The following is a 22,491-nucleotide window of genomic DNA, read 5'->3' on the forward strand; positions in this document are numbered from 1 at the left end:
AGATCCTCTGTGGGAAATTTATACCTGGAGGGGGGAGAAAACTTTGTGCAGTGCGGCTGTCCCGACCGTGGTTGATTAGTGGGAGGGAGATTGTGTGTCATATTTAATGAAGTGAAAGTGTTATCTGAGTGTGTGCGTGTTATCAGGGAGATGTGGGTGGAATCCCCTGTGAAGTTTTTCTTTTCTGTCTCAGCAGAGGTGAACAATAAGAAGTAGATAGGTGTACCTGAGCAGCACTCACACAGGTTTTCTCTTCCACCATATGTTATCGGTTATCTCTGCATCTACTGTGTGTTGTTTACAGTCTATTCTATTCTCGGTTAAGGCTGAAACTACCGGTTATGTTCATTGTCCATTAATCTGCCAATTACTTTCTTCTTCCACCATATGTTATCGGTTATCTCTGCATCTACTGCGTGTTGTTTACAGTCTATTCTATTCTCGGTTAGGGCTGAAGCTACCGGTTATGTTCATTGTCCATTAATCTGCCAATTACTTTCTTGATTAATGGTTTAGTCTATACAATGTCGGAAAATAGAAGAAAATGTCCTGTCAAATTTCCCCTAATTCCAAGATGCCATCTTCAAGTGACTCGATTTGTCGTCCAAAAGTTAAAAACTATTTTACTTACAGTGACATAAAACAGAGGACACCTTCACATTTGAGAAGCTGTAACCAGAGACTTGAAAAATGACTCAGTGAATCAACCACCAAAATAGTTTCCAGTTATTTGTTTGTCAATCAGCTAATCGATTAATAGACGTATCATGCTTTCTTGTAAGTATTCAGATTTTTGTGTACGTTTTACTTTTAACCACAAGATATTGCACAGATTGACATGTGACTTTGGACCTGACAAAGATTCAATTGGTAATCACTTCATCTTGTTGAATACATTTGTGATTTCGAGTCAGTGTGCAGGAGTTACCAGAAGCCTTGCATCCACATGTGATGTGCATAGGATTACTTTTTCTTTTGAAATGTTCACGCAAGAATGTTGTTTGTAGAAGGCAAAGGTTTGCTTATAAAACCCAGTCATTTTGGCCTTAATTATAGAGTTGCATCCTCCCTGAGTCAGATTTATATTAAGTTAAAGATCCTAATTGAGCAAATTGATTTACAGTATTTCATTGGGTGTGGCCTCTAGCAGCTAATCTTCACCGTCTAGTGTCCAAAAGAAAAACCTAGCAGCAAACCTTCTTTTAAACGGCAGTAAGCCACGGCTCCTGTTGTTGCATTATGTGAACAGTAAAAAAAAAAAGAGCAAGGAGGTGTTTTCATGTTTCTGTAATAAAGAGCAAGAGTTGATGCTGATGTCGTCCTTGGTTTGTGGTCCTGCTGCCGTGTCGGCCTGAGTGATGGTGGAGCAGGAAATGATGCTACAGAATGAAGTCCGCATCGGGGTGGCAGGGGTTGAACCCAGTGGACCCAGTGGGTGGGCGCATCCGTGCACATACGGTGTACGTCACATGTGTCTCAAAAGGTGATTGAAAAAAACCATGTGATGTGATGCTGGTGCGTGTGTGTCATGATGAAAGATAATGGCAGGGAAGGCTGTGGCATCCACACTGAGGTTTCCAGTAGAAGAATCAATGCAGTGACTGACTGACTGACTGTCATCTCTCCCTGTCCCTCCTGAGGTGGAATTACTAAAGTGGAATAGCCATGTTTCTACGGGTCATAAATTCCAATCTCGCTGTCCAATGACAGTGATGGTGACCATGACCAGTGGAGCATGTTTACTGTGGTGAAGCTGCAGTTCAGACCCAACTATAAGTTTGAATTGCATCTTGCTCTATTTCAGGTTCATGTTTAGGACTCATGTTTGGCCGATTAAACCAGTATGGTCCAGTTATTGGTGTGGCTTTATCATACAATAATAATAATAATAATAATAATAATAATACACTGCACATCTCATTAACTGTGCATTATTTTTGTGCTGTTTAGTGCTCCTGATGCATTGGCTGCAAGCTGCTCTGGATGAAATGAATTAGTCAGCTTAATGCATACAATACTGTACAATTAATTTTATTTCATTTTATTTGAGATGCACGCGGATCTTACTGATCTTCTTATATGAACTCTTATCTTGATAGCTCAATTCATACCTAATGCTCTGGGGCGTTTAAAAGATTAGTTTTGTTAATGTATATAATCCATATTTCACATCATAGAGTGCCAATGGAAATAAATGAGATCAAATGAGGAAAACAAGCTGCCAAATACAGATAATTATTCAAGCTGCAGAACAGCCTTGAACTGTGAGGAAATTAATGTGTAATCTCACACTACTTCACATTCATTGCGTTTACACCAGGGATGATAGCAGCTTTGTTTATTCCCCTGTTGTGACTGGAAAAGTTCTGTGCTTGTTTCCTAGATTATAAGGGTGCATGGAACACCTCTACACGAGTCAGGCTCTCTTTAGTTGTTTGTTTGCTTTTAAAAATACGCGGCGCTTGAAGGATCTACGGGTGAGCAGTATCAGCAGCACCGAGCCCCCGGAGCCCTGACTAAAGGACATACAGTACTGTACCCGGTGCTCTCATACATAAAGCATTATAGTGGAAGTCACACAAGCATGAGCTATCAGGTGTGGTGAACCAGGGAGGAATTTTGATTTGCATTTAATTCAGTGATATTTTAACAGCACCTTAATGTTAGAGCAGGGATTTTTTAAAGTCAACTTATCTTTGTTAAATCATCTACAGCTTTACTCTGTCAGAAGGTCATCGCCGATTGCGTGTGTGTGTGTGTGTGTGTGTGTGTTCTTTGTGACTGCATATGTATGAGAGAGCAGCTAAGCTGAGGCAATCCCCTGCCTCTATAAGGTATCCTTTAGCTCACTCTCTCTCCTTAACCTGTATACAGTATACACTGCTCTCTCTCTCCTCTTGTGTATGATCAGTATTCAGCAGCCGGAAGAGAAAGTGTCGCAGGTTGCATCCGAGCTCAGTGTGGTTTAAGAAGACAACACGAGTGGCTCATTTCCCCTGATTTAATATATGTGGACATTTTGACATTGTCAAAACCTTCCTGCATGTGTAATTTACAAATAAATGTGTGTGTGAGTTTTTGAAGGTACATGCGCCACACTGTGTGTGTGTGTGTGTGTGTGTGTGTGTGTATTACCATACAACAGCACCCTTGTCTTGTTCTTCATTGATTCCTCTGCTGGAGTGTAAAAGTAGACAGCAGGGGACGTCAATGGCCTGCTTCGAAACATTGCGAGTCAAGATTAAAAATTCAAATGGAGCTAAGCTGCACACCACAACACTAAACTATCATTCAGATCCCGTCTACCTCGGTATCGCAGTATTGAAAAAGTGATTAGAGGACGCTTAGGAACAGGACAAGTATCTTAAATGTAGCCAATGTTAAATATTTGTTAATATGGATTTGTTTGTGTTTATGACTAAAATAAGTGTGACTGTGGTCAAAAATAAACCTCAGAATGACACATCTTTTCCAACACTGGAGCCAAACATCCCATCATTGGATAATGTCTTTGAATAGTCATTATAGCTACTAACTGTATTTTTTATTTAAATTGTTTCAAACTCTTTTAAAAAAAAGTGACTTTCAATGACCTTTAATAGCAGGCAAAGAAGCAAAATCTAAAAGAGTTAAAGGCTGTTTTTCAGAAAAAAAGAGAAAGGGAGCGTAAAGGAGGTAGCGAAGACAATATATAAAAACAAGGAGACAAACTTTACAAACAACAAAATATAAAGTTGTATTCAAGTGAAGAAAGTCAAAGCACTTGAGTTTAAAATGTTTTTTTTTTTTTTTTATAAATCTGCACTTATTTTTCCTCTGCTAAAAATGATTTGAAAATGTATCCTTGACATGATAAATTAAGATAAAAATTATACGTTTACTTTAATCATACATCGTCTTCTTTCGGGTATTGGATAGGATTGGATGGATGCAATACCCTGAAGAATACTGGTATGTTGAAAGTTTGGTACATTTTACTTTTTTTTTTTTTTGCATTGTCCCTCACACATGTACTTTCATCGTGGTTAGCACCACTTCAACACTGGTCATCCACTAGGTCGAGGAGCAACAACAGCAAAAACAAGATAAATCATGAAAAGATTAATTAAAAACTGTGTTCTGAATGGTATTTACATACAGTATCTAAAAACTGTGTTCTGAATGGTATTTACATACAGTATCTAAAAACTGTGTTCTGAATGGTGTGTACATACAGTATCTCATTTAGGTGTGAGATTGTTCAAATCTAAGTTTGGAAAGAATCATATCTAAACTAAAGTCTCACTCTCAAAAGTAAAATCCTTCATGTAAGTGACACAGCGTTAACCTCTTGCCTCATCTTCTCTTGACGAGGAGTCCCTTTGATTTCAGTAGGCTGATTCTTTAAAGATGACCAGTCCTTGTCAGGAGAGCAACAGCCTCTTGTTCCTCTTGACTTTGAATTAGGTTGGAGTCACTCTGATAATCAGAGGACAATCTGATTGTGTTGCGAGGCGGATACTAAACCTACAGCCATCCCATTTACATTTACATTACATTACTGCATATTTATTCATAGAGCAGCACTGTCACGAAGTGGCCTGAGTGGAATAATAGATGGGGCTAATGCATTTTACTTGGAGATGGATGGAGGAGCCGAATCAATAGAATCTGCAGCCCTTTCACTCTGTGCAAATAAAAGTAGCCGTATCCAAAAACTACAGTGTTAGCAAAGAGATCAAAGTCAAGCAGCAGTGCAGAAGAAATATCATTTTCTCTGCCCTTTTAATTAAATAACAGGCAGATATTGTCACACATTGACATGCACTGTAAGCATATGTTACATGACTGATCAAACTTTGCGCATATTTCACAAGCGTCATCCGTGTCAGTCATTGTCTCCATATTCTGCCAGATGAGTAAAGGGTAGCAGCGGTAGGCGTGTGTGGGCTGATTACTCAGACAGTTGTGATGTTCTCTGATGTTCCCTCCATTGATTTCACCAGAATGGGTCATCTGAGGCTGATGTGAACTGGGCTGACAAGGGGAGTGTTTCTAGGGATTGGGAGAAAGTGTCTTTTTTAGAATCCAAAGACATTAAAGCTTTAAAACTTTTTTTTTTATATTAATGAATGTCTTTACATTCAAGCCATTGCCAAATTAGTTGATACAAAGCTAATTAAGACTTTCAGCTCCACAAAACTCTATGTATTTCTCAGTATGGCTATGTTTAGAAAATAGTGTCATCCGGCGACTTTTGCGCGCAGAAAATCGAGCGAATATCATTCTCTCCTCAGAAGAGTCCAAGTTATTTTAATCCTCCGTGTCCTCCTTGGTTACAAGCAGTTGCGTGGGGGAGAGGTGGGGGTAGTGCACGAACACAGAAGGCTTGTTTCATGTGGACCCACTAACAGTTTTGTGGTCATTACTTAGAATTCCTCATGGGGGTAACAGGAACTACGCACTATAGCTTTAAATGAGACATTGTAAATTAAAATTGTTCGGGTAGAGAATGGCAGGTTATGACTCTTTTTTTAATTAATTTATTTATTTTTACAAATTGTCCCACCAATGAAAGAAGCCAAGTTACTAAATTCAGCAACAAGAAATCATTTTGTGCTTTCCTGCTTGTGTTTCTGCTGTGTCTACAGAACCATGAACATTAAGCAAATTCGACCGATAAAAGGATTAAAAACCAACGTCTTTGTTTAAGACGCAACTTACAAGCAGTGAAACACAAACAGATTTATTGTGTTGTTCTTTGTACATGTATTGTTGCCCAGCTGTGTAGTTGTCATGGATTTGGGGTACGAGACATGCAGACATGAAAAGGCAGATTAAGGAACATCAGAAAAGCTAAACTTCAGCAGATCATCACTACTTTGTAGGCAGTGTTTTCTGACAGTTTAGTTTCTTCGTTTTTCTTTCTCTCGCTGCTGTGCTCTCATTATTCTGCTCCTTTCATACTAGTTAAAATATTGGCTACAGACCTTTGTTCAGATGTCAATAACATTACAAGAGATTATCCTCCCATAAAGCAAATATTTATACTAGTCATATCCAGTGCCTGCATAGTTGCGCTTTAAACCAGTAGCAGCTTTTAAGCTTACGTGTGATAAATCAATGACATTTCCAACTTAATATGCCGGGACATGTTGTATTCATGCAGTAAACGTATAATCAACATTGCATTTGCATACGGACATTGATTCTTATGTCACTGTGGTGTAGACTCTCACAGAACTACTCTCTACAACTCAAGATATTTTTTCCCCCTCTCATTTTAACGTTTGCCCTTCATGGAGGATTGTTTTTTTTCTACTCCCTTTTACAACCAGTAAAGCCACTCAGGCTTTTCCACTGCTTGTCATTTAATGTTCCTCCTCCAGGCCATGTTAAGTTGCTTAGGTGACCCGACTGTGATAGGGGTCTTTTTATACCTGTAGTCTCCCACCAGCCATAAAGTGTGTACACACACACACACACACACACACACACACACGCACACGCACACACACACACACACACACACACACACACACACAGAAATAATGTACACACACATCAGTCATAGGGCTGTAAGTCATGGTGTTGAGGCCAGGATTGGGTGGATGAGTGCAGGAGTGACCACCTTAAGCAGTAAAAGCGGATGCTTTTATGAGACTGTATGGAATGCTGGTCTCTGCCTGGGGTGTTTGTTTATCAGCCTCAGGATGAAAGTGAAGGCATATGTGTGTATGTGTATTTATGGGCCATTACATTGGCCATATGAACCTGAGGGCTGTGTTGTCTGGAGCTTTGTGCTCCTGGTAGGGTCTCCCAAGGCAAAGTGGTCTCAGGTGAGGGGCCAGACAAAGAATGGTTCAAAAACCCTATGAAAAAACGAGGTAGAGATGATGTGACCCTGCCCAGAGGAAGCCCGGGGCCCCCGTCTGGAGCCAGGCCCAGATGGAGGGCCCGTCAGCGAGCGCCTGGTGGCCGGGTTTGCCACAGAGCCCGGCAGGGCACAGCCCGAAAAAGCTACGTGGCACCTCTCTCTCCAACCCATGGGCCCACCACCTGTGGGAGGAACCGCTGGGGTCGGGTGCGCTGTCACATGGGTGGCAGTGAAGGTCAGGGGCCTCGACGGACCAGACCCGGGCAGCAGACGCTGGCTCTGGGGACGTGGAACGTCACCTCTCTGTGGGGGAAGGAACCGGAACTTGTGCGGGAGGTGGAGCGCTACCAGTTGGATCTGGTGGGGCTTACCTCTACGCACAGTCTCGGTTCTGGAACCATACTCCTGGATAGGGGTTGGACTCTTTTCTTCTCCGGAGTTGCCCAGGGTGTGAGGCGCCGGGCGGGTGTGGGGATACTCACTGAGTGCCGCTACGTTGGAGTTTACCCCGGTGGACGAGAGGGTCGCCTCCCTACGCCTGCGGGTTGTGGGGGGGAAAACTCTGACTGTTGTTTGTGCGTATGCACCAAACAAGAGCTCGGAGTATTCGGCCTTCTTGGAGACCTTGAATGGAGTCCTGTATGGGGCTCCAGTAGGGGACTCCATAGTTCTGCTGGGGGACTTCAACGCGCACGTGGGCAATGATGGAGACACATGGAGAGGCGTGATTGGGAGGAACGGCCTCCCTGATCTAAACCAGAGTGGTTGTTTGTTGTTGGACTTCTGTGCTAGTCATGGATTGTCTATAACGAACACCATGTTCGAACATAGGGATGCTCATAAGTGTACTTGGTACCAGAGCACCCTAGGCCAAAGGTCAATGATCGATTTTATAATCGTTTCATCTGATCTGAGGCCGTATGTTTTGGACACTCGGGTGAAGAGAGGGGCAGAGCTGTCAACTGATCACCATCTAGTGGTGAGTTGGGTCAGAGGGTGGGGGAAGACTCTGGACAGACCTGGTAAACCCAAACGGGTAGTGCGGGTGAACTGGGAACGTCTGGAGGAGGCCCCTGTCCGACAGACTTTCAACTCACACCTCCGGCGGAGATTTTCGTGCATCCCTGTGGAGGCTGGGGGCATTGAACCCGAGTGGACAATGTTCAAAGTTTCCATTGCTGAAGCTGCGGCGGGGAGCTGTGGTCTTAGGGTCTTAGGTGCCTCAAGGGGCGGCAACCCACGAACACCGTGGTGGACACCGGTGGTCAGGGAAGCCGTCCGACTGAAGAAGGAGTCTTTCTGGGATATGTTATCCCAGGGGACTCCGGAGGCAGTTGCAAGGTACCGAAGGGCCCGAAGGGCTGCAGCCTCTGCCGTGAAAGAGGCAAAGCAGCGGGTGTGGGAAAAGTTCGGAGAAGACATGGAGAAGGACTTTCGGTCGGCACCAAGGTGCTTCTGGAAAACCGTTCGCCACCTCAGGAGGGGGAAGCGGGGAACCATCCAAGCTGTGTACAGTAAGGATGGGACGCTGCTGACCTCAACTGAGGAGGTAATAGGGCGGTGGAAGGAGCACTTTGAGGAACTCCTAAATCCGACTAATACGCCCTCTATGGTAGAGGCAGAGCTGGAGGATGATGGGGGATTGTCGTCAATTTCCCTGGTGGAAGTTGCTGAGGTAGTTAAACAACTCCACAGTGGCAAAGCCCCAGGGATTGATGAGATCCGTCCAGAAATGCTTAAAGCTCTGGGTGTGGAGGGGTTGTCTTGGTTGACACGCCTCTTCAACATTGCGTGGAAGTCGGGGACGGTGCCTAAGGAGTGGCAGACCGGGGTGGTGGTTCCCCTTTTCAAAAAGGGGGACCAGAGGGTGTGTGCCAATTACAGGGGTATCACACTTCTCAGCCTCCCTGGTAAAGTCTACTCCAAGGTTCTGGAAAGGAGGGTTCGGTCGATAGTCGAACCTCAGGTTGAAGAGGAACAATGCGGATTCCGTCCTGGTCGTGGAACAACGGACCAGATCTTTACTCTCGCAAGGATCCTGGAGGGAGCCTGGGAGTATGCCCAACCGGTCTACATGTGCTTTGTGGATCTGGAGAAGGCGTATGAACAGGTCCCCCGGGAGACACTGTGGGAGGTGCTGCGGGAGTATGGGGTGAGGGGGTCCCTTCTCAGGGCCATCCAATCTCTGTACGACCAAAGCGAGAGCTGTGTCCGGGTTCTCGGCAGTAAGTCTGACTCGTTTCAGGTGAGAGTTGGCCTCCGCCAGGGCTGCGCTTTGTCACCAATCCTGTTTGTAGTATTTATGGACATGATATCGAGGCGTAGTCGGGGTGGAGAGGGGTTGCAGTTTGGTGAGCTGGGGATCTCATCGCTGCTTTTTGCAGATGATGTGGTCCTGATGGCATCGTCGGCCTGTGACCTTCAGCACTCACTGGATCGGTTCGCAGCCGAGTGTGAAGCGGCTGGGATGAGGATCAGCACCTCTAAATCTGAGGCCATGGTTCTCAGCAGGAAACCGATGGAGTGCCTTCTCCAGGTAGGGAATGAGTCTTTACCCCAAGTGAAGGAGTTCAAGTACCTTGGAGTCTTGTTCGCGAGTGAGGGAACAATGGAGCGGGAGATTGGTCGGAGAATCGGCGCAGCGGGTGCGGTATTACACTCAATTTATCGCACCGTTGTGACGAAAAGAGAGCTAAGCCGGAAGGCAAAGCTCTCAATCTACCGGTCAGTTTTCGTTCCTACCCTCACCTATGGTCATGAAGGCTGGGTCATGACCGAAAGAACGAGATCCAGGGTACAAGCGGCCGAAATGGGTTTCCTCAGGAGGGTGGCTGGCGTCTCCCTTAGAGATAGGGTGAGAAGCTCAGTCATCCGTGAGGAGCTCGGAGTAGAGCCGCTGCTCCTTCGCGTCGAAAGGAGCCAGTTGAGGTGGTTCGGGCATCTGGTAAGGATGCCCCCTGGGCGCCTCCCTAGGGAGGTTTTCCAGGCACGTCCAGCTGGGAGGAGACCTCGGGGAAGACCCAGGACTAGGTGGAGGGATTATATCTCCAATCTGGCCTGGGAACGCCTCGGGATCCCCCAGTCGGAGCTGGTTAATGTGGCTCGGGAAAGGGAAGTTTGGGGTCCCCTGCTGGAGCTGCTACCCCCGCGACCCGTTACCGGATAAGCGGAAGAAGATGGATGGATGGATGGATTACATTGGCCATACAAACACACTTACCCCCAAGTCCCACAGGTAGCCTCAGTTTAGCCTATGGGCCTAGTCTTGTTAGAATGTTTGTACCACTTGTATGCAGGAATAAAAAAATAATAATTCTTTTATGGATTGTTTTTCAAGATTTTTCCAGTGATACAAGAAACACAAAAATAGTTTAGGAAGCCCAGTTCTGTCTTCTTGCATACTATTTTCCCTTTCAGTGCCAGCTCTGTGTTTATACACCACAGCCTATTAAATATGCCGTTAGTCTATTAAATATGCCTTTCACTGACTTTCTCTACTCTTTAACAGAATGAGGTCCCAGAGGCACAATTTAATTTTGCCTCCCCCACAATTTTGCTCCTCCCTCCCCTAAATTACCCAGAGGAAGCGGACAGGTGAGACACCCTCCCTGTCAGTGCGAAGCGTCCCCCTACACAGTATTTGGTCATATAACTCTTTCAGACTTCTTTATTGTTGTCCCATTAAATAGTTGTCACCTTAAAGGGTCATCTTTTTATTTTTCAGAGAAGTTACAGCACTGGCTTTATTAGTCAGTTCAAGTGGTTTGCTTTTATATGTGGTTTATTGATTTTGCACCTGGCACTGTTTACAGGGCAGCTTCACCAGTGATGGAACTTTTGAACTTTAAAAGAAAAAAAAAATATATTACATTTTCAGCTACTCTCTCCATCCAGGTGTTTGTAATTCGATTGGATTATATCTGCCAGCTTACTCGAGCGCTTGCTCATGCATTAGGGAAATTAGCACTGCAGTCATAAAATGAAATTGGGCACTCATGTGATAGTGTGATCTAGGATAAGTGTGTATGCGTGCTTGCATACTGTATATATTTGTGAACAGCTCTGTAATGGAACCTTACTGCCTGCTAATTAAGCTAAAATGATTCAGTTCGAAACCAATGTGTTTTCTCAGCATGCTTTTTTCCCCTTCCCATTTCCTTACTCCCATCACACATTTCTGCACCAGCTTTAACCTCAGTTCTGTGCCCTTTTTTCTTGTGGGCTTTCTGTTGCTTAGTGTTTTTCCTTAATAGTCAGCTATTTCTAGTACTGTTTGTGGTTTGTTTTCACCACTACTTCACACAGTCGTGCCACTTTTCTCTCCTCTTCCAATCGATTCCAGTACCTCTCTTTTTTTCTTTTCTTTTTTTAATCCACTTTTATAGGACTTTACAGAAGCTCATTTTTCAATGCAGTTTTCTCCTCAAAGGCAATAAAAAGGGGATTAAGAAAAACAAATGTGTTGATGACGCAGACATGTTCATTCCGTTTTCAAGAACCCAGTCTGGTGGACAAAAAAATAGTTTCCTGCATTTGTGCAAGTTTCCCAAGTATCACCTTGTTGCCTTTGCAGTCTTGTCTCTCCTCTCTCTCCCCCTGCTTGTATTGACATGAGAATAACAAAAATGAAGTGTAGGCTCATAGAAACACCATGTATATGCAAAGAAAATTAAAAAAAGGTTATAAGCATCCTCTTCCAGCACATTTTTAGGTCTTAATGCAAGAAGCTAACCGGGATGAACACACCATTGCATTCAAAACAACTGGGACCACAGAGGTTTTCGGTTTCTCTCTCTCTGCTCTGCCTCTCTTCTTTCCTCTTTTGTCCTCTTTCTATTACTCTCTATCCTCTGCGCTCTCCTCTGGTTTCCCTTGATATCCATGACTTCTTTTGAGTTCATCCCCTGCTCTCCCACTCCCTATCTCTCTCTTTCTTCTTTCTTTCCCTGTCTTTTGTCCCAGAGTAGAGGTGATCCCTTTGCTTGTATGAGAAAGGAAAAAAAAAAATCTAAGTCAGTAACTTGAATAATTGTGCTGCTTAGTTTTGCTCCTCATGGACACTTTGGTAAGAATGGGCAAGGGATGACTTTGTACTGGGACAAAGGGACCAGGATGGGCTTGTCTCAGGTCTTTGTCACAGGGGTGAGATCAATGTTAACTTCATCAGGCCCTCTCTGCCAAAGAGGGCCTGATGGGAATCTTGACAGTGAAGGTAGGAGAAAAGCAGCAGCTGCAGCCAGAAGTTAAAGTGGGCTTCAGATGTCGCCAGTATGCGTCCCTTTTTTAAACATTTAAACCATTAGGACACTTCTGCCAGTTGTTATGCTCTTTTCTCATTTTTGCGCGGGTCTTGGTGTAGCTATGGAGCCTATGCACGTAGCCTCTGATGGCTACACTATAGTTGATGTTTGATGTTTATATTAAGATTAAGATTAAGACATACTTTATTGATCCCGTAAGGGGAAATAAAATTTTTCCACTCTGTTGTTAGTTATTAGATGCACATTACACAGCGACCCTCCGGCTCCCAACCCAACTCCCTACGGACTGAGCTACTGCCACCCATATAACAACAATGCGAATGAAATACTGTGAGCACCCTTAGCGTGAGGGATTTAATTAAAGCATGACACGACCTGAGTGCAAACAACAAACGGGTTAAATCCACTGTTTTTATCTGCCTATTATGTGACTATTTCATAGCTTCTCCGCTGGTTGCCTAGCAACTGCTCCCAGCCAAGAATAAGTCCGGCATGTAACGTTGTGTAAATCAGCAGATTTTCTTTTGTACACTTCTATGTTGGTACAGATTAATTATTGAGCTTTAGAGGTGCTGATAGGCTGATTTTATTTCATTTGGACAGAGCCGGGCTAGTTGTCGTCTGTTTCCAGTCTTTATGCTAAGCTAAGCTAGCTTGCTGCTGACTGTAGTCATACATTTAATGAATTAATATGAGAGTGGTATTCTCATCTGACTCTTCTCCAGAAAGCGAATAAGTGTTGAGCTATTCCTTTAACACTAGAAGTGCCGGAATTCCATAACTACTAGAACTGCCGTGAGCGGTCATTTTGACCGCCAGGTTCCAAACTCTATAATCTCTCATGATAAATACCTAATTGCGATATTGTATTGTGTTAGGATATCTTTAGAAAAACGTAATAACACCGAAATGTACATTTTAACGAGTTTAATTGTACATTTGAGTAGTAATACGTGTTTCAATAATACATATCATGGCATAGTAAACCGTAATTATTTCATACATTAATATTCAGAAAAATATGGTGTGGAAATTCATTTAACTTAACTCATAACAGCCAAATAACAATTCTAAGTATCTTATTTGAACATTTAGCTATAACCTAACCTGTCATTGCCTCTGTTTTGGCGTCTGCTGCGGTGCGCTGCTGCTCGGACCGTGCGCCGCTGCCCTTTTTTCCTCCATAAACTCCGCTCTCAGCTCCTCTGCCAGTTGCTGCATAAACTGCCTCCGGACAATTTTACAGCTGGTGCACTCCTTGGAGAGGATGTGTGCAATGATTCCAGCCAATTCGAGGATGTATAAAGTTATATGAACATGTAGACAGCCACCGGCCATCTACGTGTTCCGCGCCTTTCACAGAGCGAGCGCCCGGTGTTTGCCTTCTGATTCAGAACAGAGTCCATCCACGCTGTAGTAGCCTACGTTACCATCTCTGGCTTTGCCTTCGGCCCATCAGTGATGCTAGTTACGTTTCTCTGACAGAGACTATGGTAGTTACTAAGCAACCGAGATGCATCTTCAACCGCGCGAAAAATTTAAAACAATACCGCGAAAATCCGAGCGGTCAATATCACCGTATATGGCCAAAATAGGTAAAAGTGATTTGTATTTTCTTTGCCTTTTGTGTAATGTATATAAAAACTATTTTAAATTAAAATGCAGACTCTTTTAGGAAAAGTCAGGCAGCAGCAGGATTGTATTTTTTTATTATAAGTTATTACACATATAAATTTCAAAACGGTCAAAATGACCTTCATGGCCGTTCTAGTGTTAAGGCCCTGTATTGTAGATTATGTTGTTATGATGCTAACGTTGTATATTTTCCTCAAAGAAAATTGTATTTAATCGAACTTGGGGCTCACAGCTCATTTTATGCTTATTAGCTCTAACTTGTGTTTTGAATGTACAATTAAGTTGTTGCTGACGAAGAGCAGACGTGGTCAAGTAGCAATTCTTAGAATCACATTTCTTAAATGAAGTGAATAGTGAAGGGTGAGCTAAGGGAGCAGGTACTTTAAGTTTTATATGCAGCTGCAAAGAAGGGGATACAGGGTCAAATGTTTTCAGATGTATTTAAAAGAATACTGCTATTGTGGCCTTCAGGCTAAAACCACATATTGACCAGGTCCAGTAAAAACTGGACGTCTGGAACAGTGCGTTTGGTCCCAGAGGCTACTGATCATCACTGGGCAGGATTGCTGCAGGGAGAAAAATCACAAGGGAGGAATCTGTGTGAATTCAGATGGAAAAAAAAAAAATTGAAAGTGTGTATATGCGTGTTATGGTATTTTTGTACATCTACGTATTTGCTTACACCATCCTGCTAACATCAGTTTCAAATTCATTTTAGGACCTGGCTTTTAGACGTTTATGATTGTTCATATCTCCCCCGCTGCTGCTCAGAGGCAGCAGCTAACGCAGATTGCAGTTTATCATTTCCGTCACATACATTCTCAGCATGAGACAAGGGACATGACAGAGTGCATATTCATCAGGCTCTTATTTACAATCTTTGATCAACTGTGTTGTTTTAGAGTCAGCTACCTGCAGGTTTCTCTGACTCGCTCAGCCAGCTGAGTAAATAATGCGAGAGGAGACACAGACACCTGCCTTGAACCACTGCCCGAACAGACTAATAACAGACGCTCCCTCTTCCTTTCTTCCATTTGCCTTAGTACTTTTTTTCCCCACATTTCCAATCAGACTTGTACTTTCTATCCTTCTCTTTGTTTTTTCTTTGTGTCTGCCTCTCTACACATACACACAGACATTCTCACATAGAAATACACGCTATAGTAATAACTGAAAGCCTCAGGGTATGATCACGCAAGGAGGTGAGAAAAAGAAGGGTGTAATGTGAGACTTTCTGGGACTTATCAGCATTTTGCAGACACAGAAACAGAAGGAAAAAAAAATGACAATTATCAGAATCAACAGTAACTGTTGACTAAAGAAGCGAGTTGTAGCTGGAAAGTGTGTCATAGAACCTACTCTACTCTCAAGGCGTACACCACTGAATGGACAAACGTGTTTTATAGGTCCACGTTGAGCGTTTGTCTTCCTAAGTCGGAACTGTTGCCCATCTGTGGTAAGTCATTCATGCAGACGACAGATGGCAAGTTACGGGCCTCTGCTGCCATCTTTTATATATTATTAAAATTAAAATGTATTTTCCATTTTCTGTACACCGTACCACTTCGCAAGCTTATCAGATATAAACCAAAACAAGTAGGAGATTTGAGATCAGATGAGAATAAGGGAGGGTGGCAGAAAATGGGAGAGGAGATGGGAAAAATAGACAGAGAAACGGTAAAGTGAATAAAAGCTAAGAGAGCTAAGCAAAGGTAAGCACAAACGAGGCGAGGGAAAACAAGCAAAATAACAGCAAAAGCAATAAAAATAGAAAGGATCAAGGGGGGAAACAATAATCTCGCACAAGACGGACCTCTCGGTCTGTTTAAGTTTCTTGCTTTGTCTCTGCGGATCTTCTGTAATGGCTTCTCTCAGAATAGCTGGGCATTGCACGGACTCTAACTCATTTTCCCCTGCTCCCAGGACACATTTTAGGGCGTAAAATGGATTGAAACTGGAGCACAAAAAGCTTTTCTGCTTTAACACCATATTCCTGGTCTGGTCAGTGGTGGTTAAAGAACACAGGGGACCGACAAACTCTCTCCGCACTAGCTTAACATGCAGATGGGGCTGATTGTAGTTGTGATTCTTGTGTGAAAATATGTGTAATAATTTAAATCACATTAAGTGTACTAAAGCCATTTCTTTTTTATGCAGGAACATTTGCCTCGTTCGATGAGGCAAATACATTTTTTAGGGAAATGGAGCTGCTTTATAAGCGGACAGACTTTTCATATCCAATATTTATGTGCATTTTCTGTCACATTATGGCACCAAAAATTATTTACCTGCATCTGATGCAAGTGTTTCTATTTATTAGGAGGTAAACAACAGTGGTGTCACAGTGATTCAACTCCATGACTGCAACCCCCCCAGGGTATGAGTGGGTGTGAGTAACACAGCAGGAGGTTTCCAAGCTTATGATTGAGCACATTTTTGATGGCTTCATAAGCTTTTGATGGATCACAACTGAAACTGAAAATGCTGAATTACAATACAGGAAATCATCAAGGATGCAGTTTCCTACACATTCCCTTTGACACACATTTAACAAGTTATTGGCCTTTTAGTATTAGTATGATGTATTTTAGTAGCTATATGTTGCATCGAAAGAAAACCATGCTCAATCTCCGTGTATATTAAAGAAAAGATTTCAAAAATGTTTCAAAATGAAAGTATTATATACAGTATACAGTGTTTCCCACAGAATTAGATTCTATTTGTGGTGGTAGCTGACCCGGGGTGGGGGGTGCACACGCGGAAAGAGGTGCAGACTTCTTATATTAATTGTACTGCATATTTGTATACAAAATGTTGCAGGTAACAATTCAAAATGTTTAATTTAATGGTATAATGCAGTAAGGGAAGGGGGCTTTCGCATCTGACAACAAAGTCCAGTTCATTTGATTAGTATGAACAGGGCACAACCGTATCTTTTTCCCAAGGGGCATGTTTTGCTCCTCAGCTGAAAAATGTAGGAGTGACTTACATAAGGTAACTGCTATTACTGTTGTAGCTAATTTGTACAATAATACAATAGTTGTTTGGTAAATTGCTCTTTAACACATTTAGAGAGGATTTGAATTGCTATTTCTATTATCAATTCTTATCATTTTGGTGCTGGTGGTTTTCCTTTGGGGCTGACTAAAAGCTCTTTGGGGGGGGGGCGGGCAAAAATTCCTCTATGCAGGAAAAACCCTGTCTTCATTTGTGCCATTAATGTTGACTGCAGCCACACCTTGTTTTGAAATGTTAGTCCTTTCACTCAAATAACAACTAAAAACACGTTCTCCGTTTTTCCATCTCGGCTCAACTTCCCATGGATTGTGATCTCTATGGCAACACGGCCCTTTAAACCACCAGTAGTCTCTGTTCAAACATTTCACGAGTGGCCTAGGTTTTTATTCCCGTATTTTGTTCCCCTCCTCCTGCCCGTCATGCCTCTGAAATGAAGCCCTCTGTGTATACTACACCTGTTTACTCACCTTCCATGTTTAAACAGAACTACATCAAGAGATGACCAGAGCACATCACTGCACTTGAGAATCAGGCAGCACTTATTAGAAACTTTTTTCTCCACAACACATCTCTCAATACCATCCCAGTATCCTCTGCGACTTCTGTGCAATAGCTGTTATCTGAGAGGCCAAGGGGTGATACGATTTGGTGTTTCTGAGGGTGCCAGTTTCACCGTAAGGAAGACCGCTAATCCTGGGGCTCCAAAGCTGTGTTTATGACAGACTACAGGGTCACCTTAAACTGCTGTGTTCGCTGTTTTATTCTAAACTTGGGAATGAATTGTTTTCCAGCTTTTACTCCCCACCTGAAGAACCCCTGGACACGATGTTGTGTAGCATGATAGAACAGCAGAGCTCTCACAAGTTTGCTGATCCATTTGAAGTGGATCTATAGCTAAGCCTAGCATGCGTGTGTGTGTCACAGCAATAGCATGGCATGTCTTTAGCTTAGTACCCCAGATAGATCTCTGAGTGAGCTCATGGCCATTTCTGTAGAGTGGATCACGTACAGATACAATCATGTCTGAAGTGGTAAATCTCTTTTTTTTTTTTTTTTTTTTTTTTTTCTCCAGGTTTGTGTTTCAAAAAATGATACTGCAGACGTTACTGATCAATAATCCCCTTTAGGCTTTAAAAAGGGCTTTACTGCTTTCACATCACACCAATTATACAATTTGTTGTGCTGTGCTAAAACATATATGCAGTAATGGTAGTGCTGTCTTGGTTCAAAAACAGACAGGGCGTTTTAGATGTTGCCATTGGAAAGATTAAACCAAACTTATTAAATCTGTTCTATTTTTGAAAGTGACTCAGGAAACATTTTCTTTAATTTCCTTCTCTACAGCGATCGCCCAATTTCTTCCCACTTCTTTTGTTCTGCAGCATTGCAAGATTGTTTTATGTTATTTGTTTACGTTAAGAAAATTACAATCGACTGATACGTCGTTATCACATCAGGGTTCGACATTAACCATGGCGTGATGGCCACCATCACGCCATGGTTAATGTCGAACATCCATCACGCCATGGTTAATGTCGAACCCTGATGTGATAACGACCAAATATGTGACTCAGGCACAATGCTGGGAGGCAGGGGGAGAGAGTGTGTATGAGGCAGAAGCATGGTTAAAATCGCGAGGGTCGTTTTAATTGCAGTACAAATTTCAGATGTGGACAGGGATTCAGAGGTCTGGACAGTTATGGAAATGGCCGACACGTTAATTATTATTAAATACCTCCTTAAATTAAGAATTGCATTAGACTTGGGGTTTGCAACTGTTGTAGTTCTCAAAATTTTGACCTGAATCTCTAATAACATGTATTCACTGAATCATCTGTTTCTACAGTCGGATGTCAGCAGGCCAGACATCACTGCATTTAAAATTTCCATTGAAAGAACTATTGATGTGTTAATATAGTCATGATCCGCTCAAAAGCTTAGGCTGCCATTGTTTTTAATTGAAGATGATATTTTGGGGATTTACTGGATGTGGTTGTTGGCAGGGAGATGCCTGCTCTGCTGTGTGTGTGTGTGTGTGTGTGTGTGTGTGTGTGTGTGTGTGTGTGAGAGAGAGAGAGAGTGTGAATGTGTCAGAGGATAAGGAAGTAGAGGGTTCATTGTCTGAGCTTTGAAATTGGCTCGTTCCTGAGTTGAGATTTCATTAAAGTCAAAGAATGGGGCTGTCAAACAGTTCTGGCAAGGTGACTGATGTCTCCCAGCTACCTCAAAGCAAAATAAAATGAATATATCATTTTCCTCAACATGCATTCGCAGCTCAGCAAAAATGCATCTTGCATTATAAATTGCTGGTGTCTGAAAGTGATTATAAATGAAAGAACTGTTCCTTCAAGAGGTTATTTTGCTTATCTGTACATGTGGCGTCAGCAGGCCTAGTTATACAAAATTATAATTTAGGAGGTCTGTTAGTTTCCATGCTTGCTAATGGAAGGCAGAGGCTGTTTTATCAATTTTTTTGAAGTGCTTCTTTCATGATTCATGATTTATTTAAAGACCATAAGGTTTATTGTTTCTGTTCACAAACCACGACATTTTTATTTAGAAAATAATGAATTGCAACAATAAATGATCTCGTTTCTCATTTTATTTTCATTTTAGAGGCTGGCATCTTACTAATCGAATAAAGCAACCACACAAACTTTTTGTATGCAAATTGAATCTTATCAACAGAAACGTAATAAATGAATTGGTTTCATTGTTGTTTTCTGTGGAAAGGCTGTTTTGAGGGGGGGGAGAAGCGCACAACTAATTCAGCACTGGCAACAGTTGGTATCCAAATGATTTTTTCACTCCTGAGAAGTCACCAATTTAAGATGAAAGCAGTGACGAAGTTGATCATCTTTGAGTTCAAAGGCTTTCCTCTGTGTTTGAGGAATCATACGGGAAAAAGGGAAAAGGAAGGTGTTTCAAAGCTACCAGCCCGTATAGGAAGGGATCAGTTGAATTTAAAAGATGCTCTGCCAGTGTGATAAACCTTTAGTGAATATGTTTTGTGAGCATTTCTTTTGTCTGTTAGCAAGGCTTGGCATGCTTTCACGCTTATGGCTTATTATTACTGCTTTTAGTAGTTCCCCATTGGTGCCTCTTCTGTCAGCCAGCGTGACCTGTAGAAAATAAAAGTTCAATGAATGCTGCTCGACCTTTACTGTGAAAGTCTGGAAGAAGGTTCTGTGTTTTTGGATCTGTGTCAATAAGGACAAATTCCTGCATGATTATCGTAAGCAGCAAAAGTGATTCTGATGTTCAGGTCAGAACTTCTATTGTCCCTCAAGAGGAAATTCTTGTAAATAATAACCGCTCTCCTCATCTTACCTTGATACAGTACATCTATTAATGGTGCTCCCTTTTCTGAATCTCTCCCTGGTGCATTTGTGCTAGACCTGATCTAGTTGTACATCTTCCTCTCAAAATAACTCTTCTTCCGGTTGTAAGTAAGTGAAAACACCTACAGATGGGTGGTGGTGGTGAGTCCTGGGGGTGGGGTGTTGTGCATTCATTTCTAATAAGCACAGTGGGCTCACCATTATGATCCACACAGGATACTGTGTGGTTCCCAGGGTGGAACCTTATCCCCAGGCAGCCCACTCAAATTGGCAATTTCTTACAAACAAATTACTTCCCACTCCTCTGTATGTCCTTATTTCACTTCCCTTCTCCCCTGCTCCTTTGTCTTCTGCCTTTTTTTCTGCCTTCTACTTTTTCTAATGATACTGTAAAAACCCTGTAATGGTTTGTATTTGCTTGCACTAACCCCCTCATTTTCCATCCCTGCAATTTCATTACGAGCTTGTTTTTGCGGAGAGAGCGACTGTCAGCAAGATAAGTGAGAGGGGAGGACAGCAGGTTAGAGGTTTTCTCGAGAATTCTTTGATCTGTGATATTTCTTCTGAAAGTTCCTGTTATTCCACAAAGTTTAGAGACCACTCAGCTCTTCATCCAGATTACATAAAATTTTCTGGAAAGGTCTATTGATTGGCTCGGCTCAGTGATCCAAGGAAACTGAAAGGAGGGGAAAACGCTCTTGTGCAGACAAACACTGAATGCTTGAAGAAACAGCAGCTCGCTTAATAAAATTGTTAATGCAGTGTTTCAATCAAGTTGCCACCCAAATAGTGACTGCTGTTGAAGCTCTGAGTATGCAGACATGTACTTCATAGTGTATGTGGCATTTGTAGCTAAAACAAATCTGTGAATTCTACACACGTTCTTTATATTTGAATAACTTCACCTTCATTTACTTAAATTTTTTGTAGGAAAAAAAAAAAGATTGTTCCTTTTGATTCTGTTTGGACTTAACACCTTTGTTCATAAGATAAAGTACCTCTGGGCTTAAGCTTGCAGTCATTGATTAATCCAGCAGACTCAGAGCTAGAACACTAGAATTGATTTGAAGTCGTGCATCTTTCCACCTGGCAAACGTAAGGTCAATATTCACTCTCCTCTTAGCTCTATTTTCTGAAATATCTGACTCTTAAGCTGCTAAATGCTCAATGTTTACTAGGTATTCGCTAACTTTTTGCTGAAAGTAATGCTGCCCTTCTCGCTTTTTTGATAACATTGTTAAGGATTGTTAAGGGAATGAGTCCTTACTCCAAGTGAAGGAGTTCAAGTACCTTGGGGTTCACGAGTGAGGCAACAGTGGAGCGGGAGATTGGTTGGAGAATCGGCGCAGCGGGGGCGGTATTACATTCAATTTATCGCACCGTTGCGACGAAAAGAGAGCTGAGCCAAAAGGCAAAGCGCTCGATCTACTGGTAATTTTTCATTCCTACCCTCACCTATGATCATGAAGGCTGGGTCATGACCGAAAGAACGAGATCCAAGGTACAAGCGGCCGAAATGGGTTTCCTCAGGAGGGGGGCTGGTGTCTCCCTTAGAGATAGGGTGAGAATCTCAGTCATCCGTGAGGAGCTCGGAGTAGAGCCGCTGCTCCTTTGCGTCGAAAGGAGCCAGTTGAGGTGGTTCGGGCATCTGGTAAGGATGCCCCCTGGGCGCCTCCCTAGGGAGGGGTTCCAGGCATGCCCAGCTGGGAGGATGCCTCGGGGAAGACCCAGGACTAGGTGGAGGGATTATATCTCCAACCTGGCCTGGGAACGCCTCGGGATCCCCCAGTCAGAGCTGTTTAATGTGGCTCGGGAAAGGGAAGTTTGGGGTCCCCTGCTGGAGCTGCTGCCCCCGCGACCCGATCCTGGATAAGCGGACATAGATGTATGGATGGATGGATGGATGGATGGATGTTAAGGATGCGGTCTTCTTGTTTGAAAAATATTCATTTGAATTGTCAGAAGACACCAACCTGGGGATCAGTGTTTATGTTTACATTAAATGTAAATGGGCTGTATTTACAGTACATAGCGCTTTTCTAGTCTTAACGACTACTCAAAGCGCTTTTACATAGTACAGGCACCATTCACACACATTCATACACTTTCGCTGAGGCAGCCGTACAAGGTGCCACCTGCTCTTCAGATAAACATTCATACACATTTACACTCCGATGGTGCAGCATTGGGAGCAATTCGGGATTCAGTGTCTCTCTCTCAGTGCCCATGGGACTGCAGGGTAGAGGGTGACAATTTTTTCGGGACTCCCACGGGTCACGGTATTCCCGCGGGAGTCCCGCGGTACGGGAGTCAATTTCACTGTTGGTAACGTGATAGGGACGGAATAGAGCACAGAAATCAACGGGAGCGGGACAGAATA

At 42.9% G+C, this 22,491-nt stretch overlaps 1 protein-coding gene and 1 long non-coding RNA gene across 3 annotated transcripts in view; both read left to right on the forward strand.

Moving 5' to 3' along the window:
• Positions 1 to 22,491, forward strand: part of LOC116060777 (mannosyl-oligosaccharide 1,2-alpha-mannosidase IA) — a 221,559-nt gene that overhangs the window by 64,106 nt on the left and 134,962 nt on the right. The window lies entirely within an intron of this gene.
• Positions 1,471 to 22,487, forward strand: LOC116060791. Its single transcript, XR_004107581.2, has 4 exons — positions 1,471 to 1,483; positions 8,655 to 8,663; positions 14,694 to 14,697; positions 22,350 to 22,487. It is a non-coding gene; the product is annotated as an uncharacterized LOC116060791 (long non-coding RNA).

This window comes from Sander lucioperca, chromosome 10, assembly GCF_008315115.2.
Source record: "Sander lucioperca isolate FBNREF2018 chromosome 10, SLUC_FBN_1.2, whole genome shotgun sequence".
NCBI classification, from domain to species: domain Eukaryota; kingdom Metazoa; phylum Chordata; class Actinopteri; order Perciformes; family Percidae; genus Sander; species Sander lucioperca.